At 45.1% G+C, this 10,001-nt stretch overlaps 1 pseudogene; it reads right to left on the reverse strand.

Annotated features, from left to right (window-relative positions):
* Positions 1-1,425: 1,425 nt before the first annotated feature.
* Positions 1,426-2,947, reverse strand: LOC101132078 (TIMELESS-interacting protein-like; annotated as a pseudogene).
* Between the last annotated feature and the right edge of the window lie 7,054 nt (positions 2,948-10,001).

The following is a 10,001-nucleotide window of genomic DNA, read 5'->3' on the forward strand; positions in this document are numbered from 1 at the left end:
CCTCAGGTGATCCACCCGCCTCGGCATCCCAAGGTTCTGGGATTACAGGCGTGAGCCACCGCACCTGGCCACAATAGGTTGTTTTTCAACCTTTGCCCCCCTTCCCTCACTCTCTCCTTTTGGAGACCCCAGTGTCCGTTGTTCCCATCTTTATGTCTGTTTGTATCCAATGTTTAGCTCCCACTTATAAGTGAGAACATGTGGTGTTTCTTTTTTCCCAATTAGATCCTGATATTTTAGGGCCAGGTGTGGTGGCTCATACTTGTAATCCCAGCACTTTGGGAGACCAAGGCGGGTGGATTGCTTGAGCTCAGGAGTTTGAGACCAGCCTGGGCAACAAGTCAAAACCGCATTCTACAAAAAGTATTAGCCAGGCGTGGTGGCATGCGCCTGTAGTCCCAGCTACTCAGGAGGATGAGGTGGGAGGATTGCTTAAGCCCAAGAGGCAGAGGTTGCAGTGAGCTGAGATCACACCACTGCACTCCAGCCTAGGTAACATAGCGAGACTCTGTCTCAAAAAAAAAAAAAAATCCTGATATTTAAATGTGGATTTTTTTTCAACTTTTATTATAGATCAAAGGGTACATGCGCAGATTTGTTACATGGGTAAATTGCATGACACTGAGGCTTGGGGTCCCAATCATCATATTGCCCAGGCAGTAAGCATAGTACCCAACAGGTGGTTTTTCAGCCCACGCCCTTCTCTCTCCCTCTCCATCTAATGGTTCCCAGTGTCTATTTTTCCCATCTTTTTTTGTTTTAGTTTGCAAGATAATTTTTATTTTTACTTCTTTTAAAAATGGACATTAATATTCAATATATATGTATACCTTAAAACTTCACCCAGGTTTACAAAAATTAGTCGGGCGTGGCGGCACATGCCTGTAATCCCAGCTACTCAGGAGGCTGAGGCAGGAGAATCACTTGAACCTGGGAGGCAGAGGTTGCAGTGAGCTGAGATCGCACCACTGCACTCCAGCCTGGGTGACAGAGCAAGACTCCATCTCATAAAAAAACAAAAAACAAACAAACAAACAAAAAAAAAACAACAAAAAAACTTCACCCAGGCTACTCTGGGCACACTGTCCATGGGTTAGTCCTGCTCTGTAAGGAGCAGTAAAAAACAACAACAAAATCTCCCAATTTAGTGAAAACAAGGCATTCAATGGCAGACCAGCAGCAGAAACTGCTTATTACCTAATAATCATTTTATGAAGTCATATCTATATAAAAACAAACACTAAAGAGAATAGACAACTAAAGTGACAGGTATACTTATAAATAAATACCAGATTACCAGATTTTAAATAGTAATCTATAAAAGTTTTACTACCTAAGGATTTTCACTCAAAGAAGAAAAAATACATAGTAACGCCAAGCTTGCAGAATGGGGAGTTAACAGATACATTTTCTCTTAATGGAAACCTATCTAGCTTCAGTAGCATTTCTGGATGAAGCATCAAGTTCCTGTTGCACTTTTTTTTTTATTTTTTTTATTTTTATTGAGACAGAGTCTCTGTCACCAGGCTGGAGTACAGTGGTGCGATCTCAGCTCACTGCAACCTCCGCCTCCTGGGTTCAAGCCATTCTCCTGCCTCAGCCTCCCGAGTAGCTGGGACTACAGGCACATGCCATCACGCCCAGCTAATTTTTGTATTTTTAGTAGAAACGGGGTTTCACCATGTTGGCCAGGATGGTCTCAATCTCTGGACCTCGTGGTCCGCCTGCCTTGGCTGGGATTACAGGCGTGAGACACTGCGCCTAGCCTTTTTTTTTTTTTTTTTTTGAGATGGAGTTTCACTCTTGTTGCCCAGGCTGGAGTGCAATGGTGCAATCTCGGCTCACAGCAACCTCTGCCTCCCGGGTTCAAGAGATTCTCCTGCTTCAGCCTCCCAAGTAGCTGGGATTACAGGCATGTGCCACCATGCCCGGCTAATTTTGTATTTTTAGTAGAGACAAGGTTTCTCCATGTTGGTCAGGCTGGTCTGGAACTCCTGACCTCAGGTGATCTGCCCACCTCGGCCTTCCACAGTGCTGGGATTAAAGGCATGAGCCACCATGCCTGGCCACTGTTGCACATTTTTAAAAGACTGGTCCGGCTGTGTTTCCTCTCATGTTAAATCATTCTCTTCATTCAAAGTATTGGCAGGAGTATCATTACATAGATTGTCTAGAATGTCGTTGTTTAATCCATTTGACTCCTCCTTTTGATCTTCATCAGTATTAACCTCTTCAATTGTCTGTACCCTGGGTGTATTCATTAACATTATCATTTCCTAGGGACTATTACTCAGCAGCTTTGCCTGCCTTCTTTCCAAAGCCGGTTGTTTATTTCTCTCAATCCTTTGTTGTTGCTCATCTGTTAGGCTTCTACTTGACTCAGAAGCAAACATCTCACTTTCAGATGAGTTTGTCAGAAAGGGATCTAATTCAGTAGCAGTTACACAATGTCCATTATTTTCCCCAACTTCCTCATTATTGCTAACAACACATTCATGTAAAATAGGGAGATCAAGTCGAATTCATTTTAAACAGGTCTGAATTTCCTTTTTATTTCTCAGGTATTCAACTCTGTCAATAAAATCCTCAAACTGCAGTTTAGGGAATCGCCTACATGCCCAGTGTTCCATGTGTCTGATTAGCATCTTTAAGTCTTCAGCCTCATGACTTTTACCTTTGAATTTTGCCTTATCAAATACATGCCTTAAGGCTGGAAGCCCTCTCTCTGAAATTAATCTGTGAGCATCCAGCTTGGATATATTTCTTTTAACTGCTCTCTTTGGAGGTACAGGAACAAGTGCTCCACTTCCTGACTATCAGGTTCAGCTCCTTCACCATCTTGTCTCTCTGGAGAGGCTGGAGGTGGGAAAGGAGGAAAAGTTTCACCTTCTACATGCTCATAATCTGGAAGGTCAATCATGCCATTCTCCTGTGGTTCTAGCATCTTTTCCTCTGGCTTTCCTCCCTTTCTGGACGCTCCTGGATTTTCTTTCCAGGTTCATCTAACCTCACAGACAGCAGGGGCCACAGTGCAGAGCTCAGCATGCAAACTAAGCATGCTTCTTCTATGTTTCCCATCTTTACATTCATGTGTATTCAGTGTTTAGCTTCCACTTATAAGTGATAACATGTGGTATTTGTTTTTTCTGTTCCTGTATTAATCTGCTTAGGATAATGGCCTCCAGCTGCATCCATGTTGCTGCAAAGGACATGACTGCATTCTTTTTTATGACTGTGTAGTATTCCATGGTGTATATCTGACACATTTTCTTTATCCAATCTGCTGTTGATGGGCATCTAGGCTAATTCCATGTGTTTGTTATTGTGACTAGTGCTGCAATGTGTCTTTTTGGTAGAACGATTTCTTTTCTTTTGGGTGTATACCCAGTATGTGGGCACATTTTTAAAGACTTACTTAATTTTTGAATATGTGATACGCATATGCTTCAGAAGCAAAGGTGAAAAGGAGTGCAGTGGGCTGGGCATGGTGGCTCATGCCTGTAATCCCAGCACTTTGGGAGGCCGAGGTGGGCAGATCACCTGAGGTCAGGAGTTTGAGACCAGCCTGGCCAACTTGGTGAAACCGTGTCTCTACTAAAAATGCAAAAATTAGCCGGGGGTGGTGGTGGGTGCCTGTAATCCCAGCTACTTGGGAGGCTGAGGCAGGAGAGAATCACTTGAACGGAGGCGGAGGCTGCAGTGAGCCAAGATTGCGCCACTGCACTCCAGCCTGGGCGACAGAGCAAGACTCCATCTCAAAAAAAACCAAAAAAACAAAAAGGGCAGTGGAAAGCTTCCTGCCATCACAGTCCATCTACCCAGTGTCCATCCCACCATTAATCGTTATTAGTCATTTATTATGTAATCTTCTAGTGTTTTCATTCTTTCGCTTTCTGTGTATGTGTGTGTGTCAGATATAGATTTTTATAGCTTATTAATAGAACTTTTAAAACATAAACCAAAATAAAGAATACTTCTGAAAGGGCTGGAACATTCTGGGTCCCATGAACTGTCAAAATAGGCACACTGGAAAAACTGGAAATAGAATCCAGCGTGAGTAGGGGGAACATATAAATCAAGGAAAAACAAAGTTCATATAAAAGTGAGAGACAACAGAACCTGACTATCTCTGAAAGCGAGCTCCCATCATTTTGAGCTTTTCACAGAAACAGAAGAGGGAGCTATAACCGTGAACTTAGAAGAGCTTTCCTTCTAAACATGCCAGAAAATTAATGTCGTATAAAAAGATGGAAGTCAAATCCCGTAAAAAGTTATTGTAAGAAAATAGAAAATACAGAGCAGAATGACCTCACTACAGACAATGGGAGAATGCCAGAAAGATGTGCCTGCAAAACAGATGAAAATTCTATCCTAATATTGCCAAATGAGCTCAGAGATTAAGAAATTATAAAAGATAAGAAAGAACAGCATATATCAGAAAGAGAAAAATTCAGAAATGGGGTAATAGAATTTGAGAAAGAATTAGAAACAAAACAAAAAGTCATTTCAGAAATGCAGACTAAACTAGAAGGAAGCTGGGTGTGGTGGCACATGCCTGTAGTCCCAACTACTTGGGAGGCTGAGGTGGAAGGATCACTTGAGCCCAGGAGTTTGAGGCTGCAGTGAACCATGATTGCGCCACTGCACTCCAGCCTCGGCAGCAGATTGAGACTCTCTCTCTAAAAACAAACAAACTAGAAGTAACATAAGAGCAAATAAAAACAATAGATAATGGCTTGAGAGGAAAAGGAGAAAAGATTTTAAGATCCAAAAGAAATAAAAGGCTTCTGGTTTTAACATGGACATAAAAAGAACTGAAAAGAAACTCCTAACCTCACAAGAAAAAACCTGGGCAGAAAGCAAATGAACAACTGCATGAACTCATCAGAGAACTGAGATCACAGGACAGGTAACCATCCTGAAATCTGGAGAGAGACACAGTACCTGCAGAGAGACACAGGACTGGAGCATTTGCTTACCCCAGGCTGAAGCCACCAGATGCTATATGAGCTGATAGGAAGTTTTAACTTGAAATGTTGATGGATTTCTGGAGGCCGAGTGCAGGCTACGGAAAGAGTGTGAAGCTTTTGGGGACTGCTGTCATAGGGGAGTTCCCACCCTTTTGCAGGTTATTTTAAAAGTATTATTATTTTTATTTATTTATTTTTGAGATGGAGTCTCTCTCTGTTGCCCAGGATGGAGTGCAGTGGCGCGATCTTGGCTCACTGCAACCTCTGCCTCCTGGGTGCAAGCTATTCTCCTGCCTCAGCCTCCTGAGTAGCTGGGATTATAGGCGCTTACCAGCACGCCCAGCTAATTTTTGTATTTTTAGAGAGACGGGGTTTCACTGTGTTGGCCAGGCTGGTCTTGACAGGTGATCCGCCTGCCTTGGCCTCCCAAAGTGCTAGGATTACAGGCATGAGCCACTGTGCCTGGTCTAAAATTGTTATTTATTTATTTATTTATAATAGAGACAAGGTCTCACTATGTTGCTCTGGCTGGTCTTGAACTCCTGGGCTCAAGCAATCCACCTGCCTCGGCCTCCCAAAGTGCTGGAATTATAGGTGTGAGCCACCACGCCTGGCTAACTTTTGCAGGTTTTTACTCCAGAAACCTCACCAGATGAACAGAGAGAATCTGGAGAAAGATTCCTTCTTGCTCCCTGTGGTGCTGGCTGGAGGAGGGAAACAGTTACCACACTTCCTAGACCACGTAGCCTGTTACCCTTACAGAACAAACGGCTTAATCTACAGGGGAAAGTGTAAGGCTTATTTGAGGGACTGTGTCTCAGGTACGAGATCTCTTAATTCTTTGGGGATCTGTGTCTTAGGGTGTGATATCTACAAACTATTTGAGGTTCTGCTTCTCAGGGTTAACCTAAATAACAGAGAGGCTCTCTAAAGAAAAAGATATTTGGCTGGCCGCGGTGGCTTACGCCTGTAATCCCAGCACTTTGGGAGGCCGAGGCAGGCAGATCACAAGGTCAGGAGTTCGAGACCAGCCTGGCCAATATGGTGAAACCCCGTCTCTACTAAAAATACAAAAATTAGCCAGGCGTGGTGGTGGGTGCCTGTAGTCTCAGCTACTCAGGAGGCTGAGGCAGGAGAATCACTTGAACTCGGGAGGCAGAGGTTGCAGTGAACCAAGATTGTGCCATTGCACTCCAGCCTGAGTGACAGAGTGAGACTCTGTCTCAAAAAAAAAAAAAAAAGAAAAATATATTCATTCAGGGATGGGGCGTTGCAATGGGAATATGTGTGCCATAGTAAACTATGTACATACTCAGGGAGATAAAGGAAAGCAAAGGTTTTTAAAGGAAAAATGAGGAGAGTTATGTAATTGTTTTCAAATGATTATCCTTGGCCACAAAGATCAGTAACAAGGGTGATGCCAATCCAGAGTTGGATAGGCAGTTGCTAGGCAGATGTCCTCAAAGTATTTTTTGCTTAAGGTTGTAATGGCCTTTGTGCAAAATTGTGGGGTTTTTTTCTTTTTTAAATATATTTTTTTGGCCAGGAGTGGTGGTGCACTCCTGTAGCCCTATCTACTCAGGAGGCTGAGGTGGAAGGATAAATTGAGCCTCAACCAAGGCTGCAGTGAGCTGTGATCATGCCACTGCACTCTAATCTAGCCTGGGTGACATAGTGATACCCTGCCTCAAAAAAATTTTTTTTCTTTAAAAAATTGTTTTAGAGATGGGGTCTTGCTATGTTGCCCACGCATGTCTTGAACTTCTAGGCCTTTAGCAATCCTCCCACTTCAGCCACACAGAGTGCTGGGATTACAGGCGTGAGCCACTGCACCAGGCCTTTTTTCTTTTTTTTCTTTTGAGATGGGATCTCTCTATGTTACCCAGGCTGGTCTTGAACTCCTGGGCTCAAGCAATCCTCTCACCTCAGCCTCCCAAGTAGTTGAGATTACAGGTGTGCACCACCACACCCAAACAGGATTTTTTTTTTTTTTTTGCAGTCTTTGGTGATACTTTTTGTTATCAGGTATACAAACTTAAGAACCCTCTCTTCCCCAGCTCTATTTGCCAGTTTTTGTTTGTTTGTTTGTTTGTTTGTTTGTTTTTGAGATGGAGTTTCACTCTTGTTGCCCAGGCTGGAGTGCAATGGCACAATCTCCGCTCACTGCAACCTCTACCTCCCAGGTTCTGTTATGCCCAGACCATTTGTTCCCCAAAGAAGACCACCAGAGTCCAGAGTCAAAGCCAAGCGGCAAGGATCTTTACTACAAGTTCAAACCTGGTCCCTCCATTCCACAGCATACAAGAGGGCCCTGAACAATGCGAGTGTTTGCTTTTTATAGCCTGAGAGTTACAGGGGAACAAAGGAATTCTTTTGGTTCCCGCTTTTTCAGTAAAACTTTGAACGGCTGTCTCCTTATCGGAGACTTTCCTGGTGGTGTTTGTACTGGGCTCAGGAAGTTTGAGAGATATATGGCGATATGTGGTGAGATGGGAGGATGGGATGTGTTTGTACTGGGCTTGTTTGTTTTGAGCCCGGGGCTGAGGAATGCGCCCGGCTCCTTTCATTCCCCCCTTTTCTTTTCAGGTATTTTTAGAGCCAATCTTGGGTCTTATAAGTCTGATTCTGTTTCAGCGTTTACAGGTTGGTATTGGGCTCTGAGGACCATGAGTTGTACAGTGTCAAACCTTTCTCTAACGAACCGCAAAATTCTGTTAACAACACAAGGTCCTACGGTAAGCAGAAATAGTAGACTCAGCAGGGGTCCAAGGAAGGGGGCTAACAGAGAAAACATAGATGAGTTCCACCATTGGTCTGCAGCTGAAGCAAACTGCCGTGTTCTTACTTCTGTGCTTAACTTGCGTAACTGTTGGACCCGGTCTTCCACGAGCCCTGATTCATTTATGTAGAAACAACAGTCTTCCTTTAGAAACATACACGTTCCCCCTTTTTCAGCAGTGAGTAGGTCTAAGGCCCTCCGGTTCTGCAAGGTTACCTGTGCTAGGGACGTGAGCTGCCGCTGGAGGGAGGCAAGGGACTCAGCTGACTCCTCCATAGCAACGGCAAATTGTTGGTACAGCTTGTTATTTTCTATAAGGGTGTGACCTAGGGCTCCCCCAGCCAGTCCGGCCGCCATGAAGGATGCGGTGAGGGAGATTCCTGCAATGAGGGGGAGAAATATGGCTCGTGCAGGTCTCGGTCTAGGGTCTGGGTGAATAACAGCACTAGTCCAGTTACCGGTATACCCTAGGAACTCGCCGGCAGTAAGCAGAGTTAACCGGGGAACTAATGTGACAGGAAGACACAGTAGGTTGGTAACAGAGGGGCTTGATAGGTTTTTAGATAATGTTCCATTACACCAGAAGAACATGCCTGACGGAGCCCTTAAGGTGATGTTAGGGGGCGTTGCAGTGATGCTGCAGAGGCTGGAATTAGTTCCTGAGAAACAGTAGGGAAACTTTTCTTGACTGGGGTTTAGGTATAGTGGCACGTTAGGGATAGGGGCATATGAGAGGTTTCGGTGGTTGTTAGCTTGGGCTGAGGTGGAGGATCCCCATGGCAGGGGGACAGCGGTTAGTGGTGGATGCCCTAGAGTGGCACACAGAAAGCAGCCAGACAGGCTGTGAAGTCCTGTAAGGTTGGCAAGTTCTAATCCTTCTTGCAATAATTTTAACCAGGAAAAAGGACGTAAGTCTTGTGTCAGGCGGTTTTCTTGTCGCTGGATATTTCCATGGACCAGGGGCCATACCTGCACTAGACCCCGCCACAGATAGAGGTGACTGCTAGGCCATGTGGAGGCGGAGGAGTAGTATACAGCCCCGTGTTGAGGCGTGGTCCAGTGGGAGTTCCAGGGGTCTCTAACTATCCATGTATATGAAAGGTCTCTATCTCGTCTGCGATGGAAGGGCCATCTGGGATCTATCTGTTCTTTTCCACCCCACCATTGGTATTTATGGCTGTTACAATAGTTATAAGGGCAGCTGGCACTTTGGTGCCACCAATAGTGCTTACAATTGTATTCAGTCTGATCATACTCGAAGCATATTATTGGTGCCACTGGTTTGGCTACTGGGAAATCGGTAAAATTTAGTAAAATTGGGCTATTGCACCCTGAGGAGGGGCAATCTGCACTGGCCACTAATGTCCCGGGCTTATGAGGTTGCCCAGGGTGGGTTTGGTTTTCATAAAGCCAGAATCTCCAGACAAAGGGATTAGGAGCTGGCTTTATGTTTTCCCCAGTGGCCACTAGGGCGACTAATGTTAGAGTTAGACTACCTAACTGCATGTTTGCAGTGAGCTATGCTGCCGGCGCAGGGTGAGTTTTAAGGGGTTGTTCTTAGCTCTGTCCACAGTCCACGTGTCCGGTGCTTCAGCCGCCACCGTGATTGGCCCCAGAAGGTCGGAGGTTGGGTCCACTGGCTTGACGTGGGTGTAGTGGATCCACGACGCAATGCCTTCTACCTTCAGGGCGGTGGGTGTGGTCAGGAGTACTTGGAGTGGTCCTTTCCACCTGGGCTCTAGGGTCTCTTGTCGGTGTCGCTTAACCAGGACCCAGTCTCCCGGCTGGTACGGATGGGGTGTCGGTGGGGGACTGGTCTCATATAGCTCTTTCAGCTTGGGCCAGATTTCTTGGTGAATTTTCTGTAAGGCTTGTAAGGAAAATAAGAATTCAGAGACATTTTCTGTTTCAGACTTAAGCAGGTCATCTTTTAAGCTAGGAACCAGGGGTGGAGGTCTGCCATACATGATTTCGTAAGGGGTAAGGCCCAGTTTGTAAGGGGTATTACGGGCCCGGAACAGAGCATAGGGGAGAAGGACTACCCAATTAGCGCCAGTCTCTATAGTCAATTTAGTTAAGGTCTCTTTTAAGGTCCGATTCATCCTTTCTACCTGTCCTGAACTCTGGGGCCTGTAAGCACAATGTAGTTTCCAATTTGCCCCAAGGATGGAAGCCAAGTCCTGACTTACCTTAGTGACGAAAGCAGGCCCATTATCTGACCCTATCTGGATGGGGAAGCCATACCTGGGAAG

Source organism: Gorilla gorilla, chromosome X (assembly GCF_029281585.2).
Source record: "Gorilla gorilla gorilla isolate KB3781 chromosome X, NHGRI_mGorGor1-v2.1_pri, whole genome shotgun sequence".
Taxonomy (NCBI): Eukaryota; Metazoa; Chordata; class Mammalia; order Primates; family Hominidae; genus Gorilla; species Gorilla gorilla.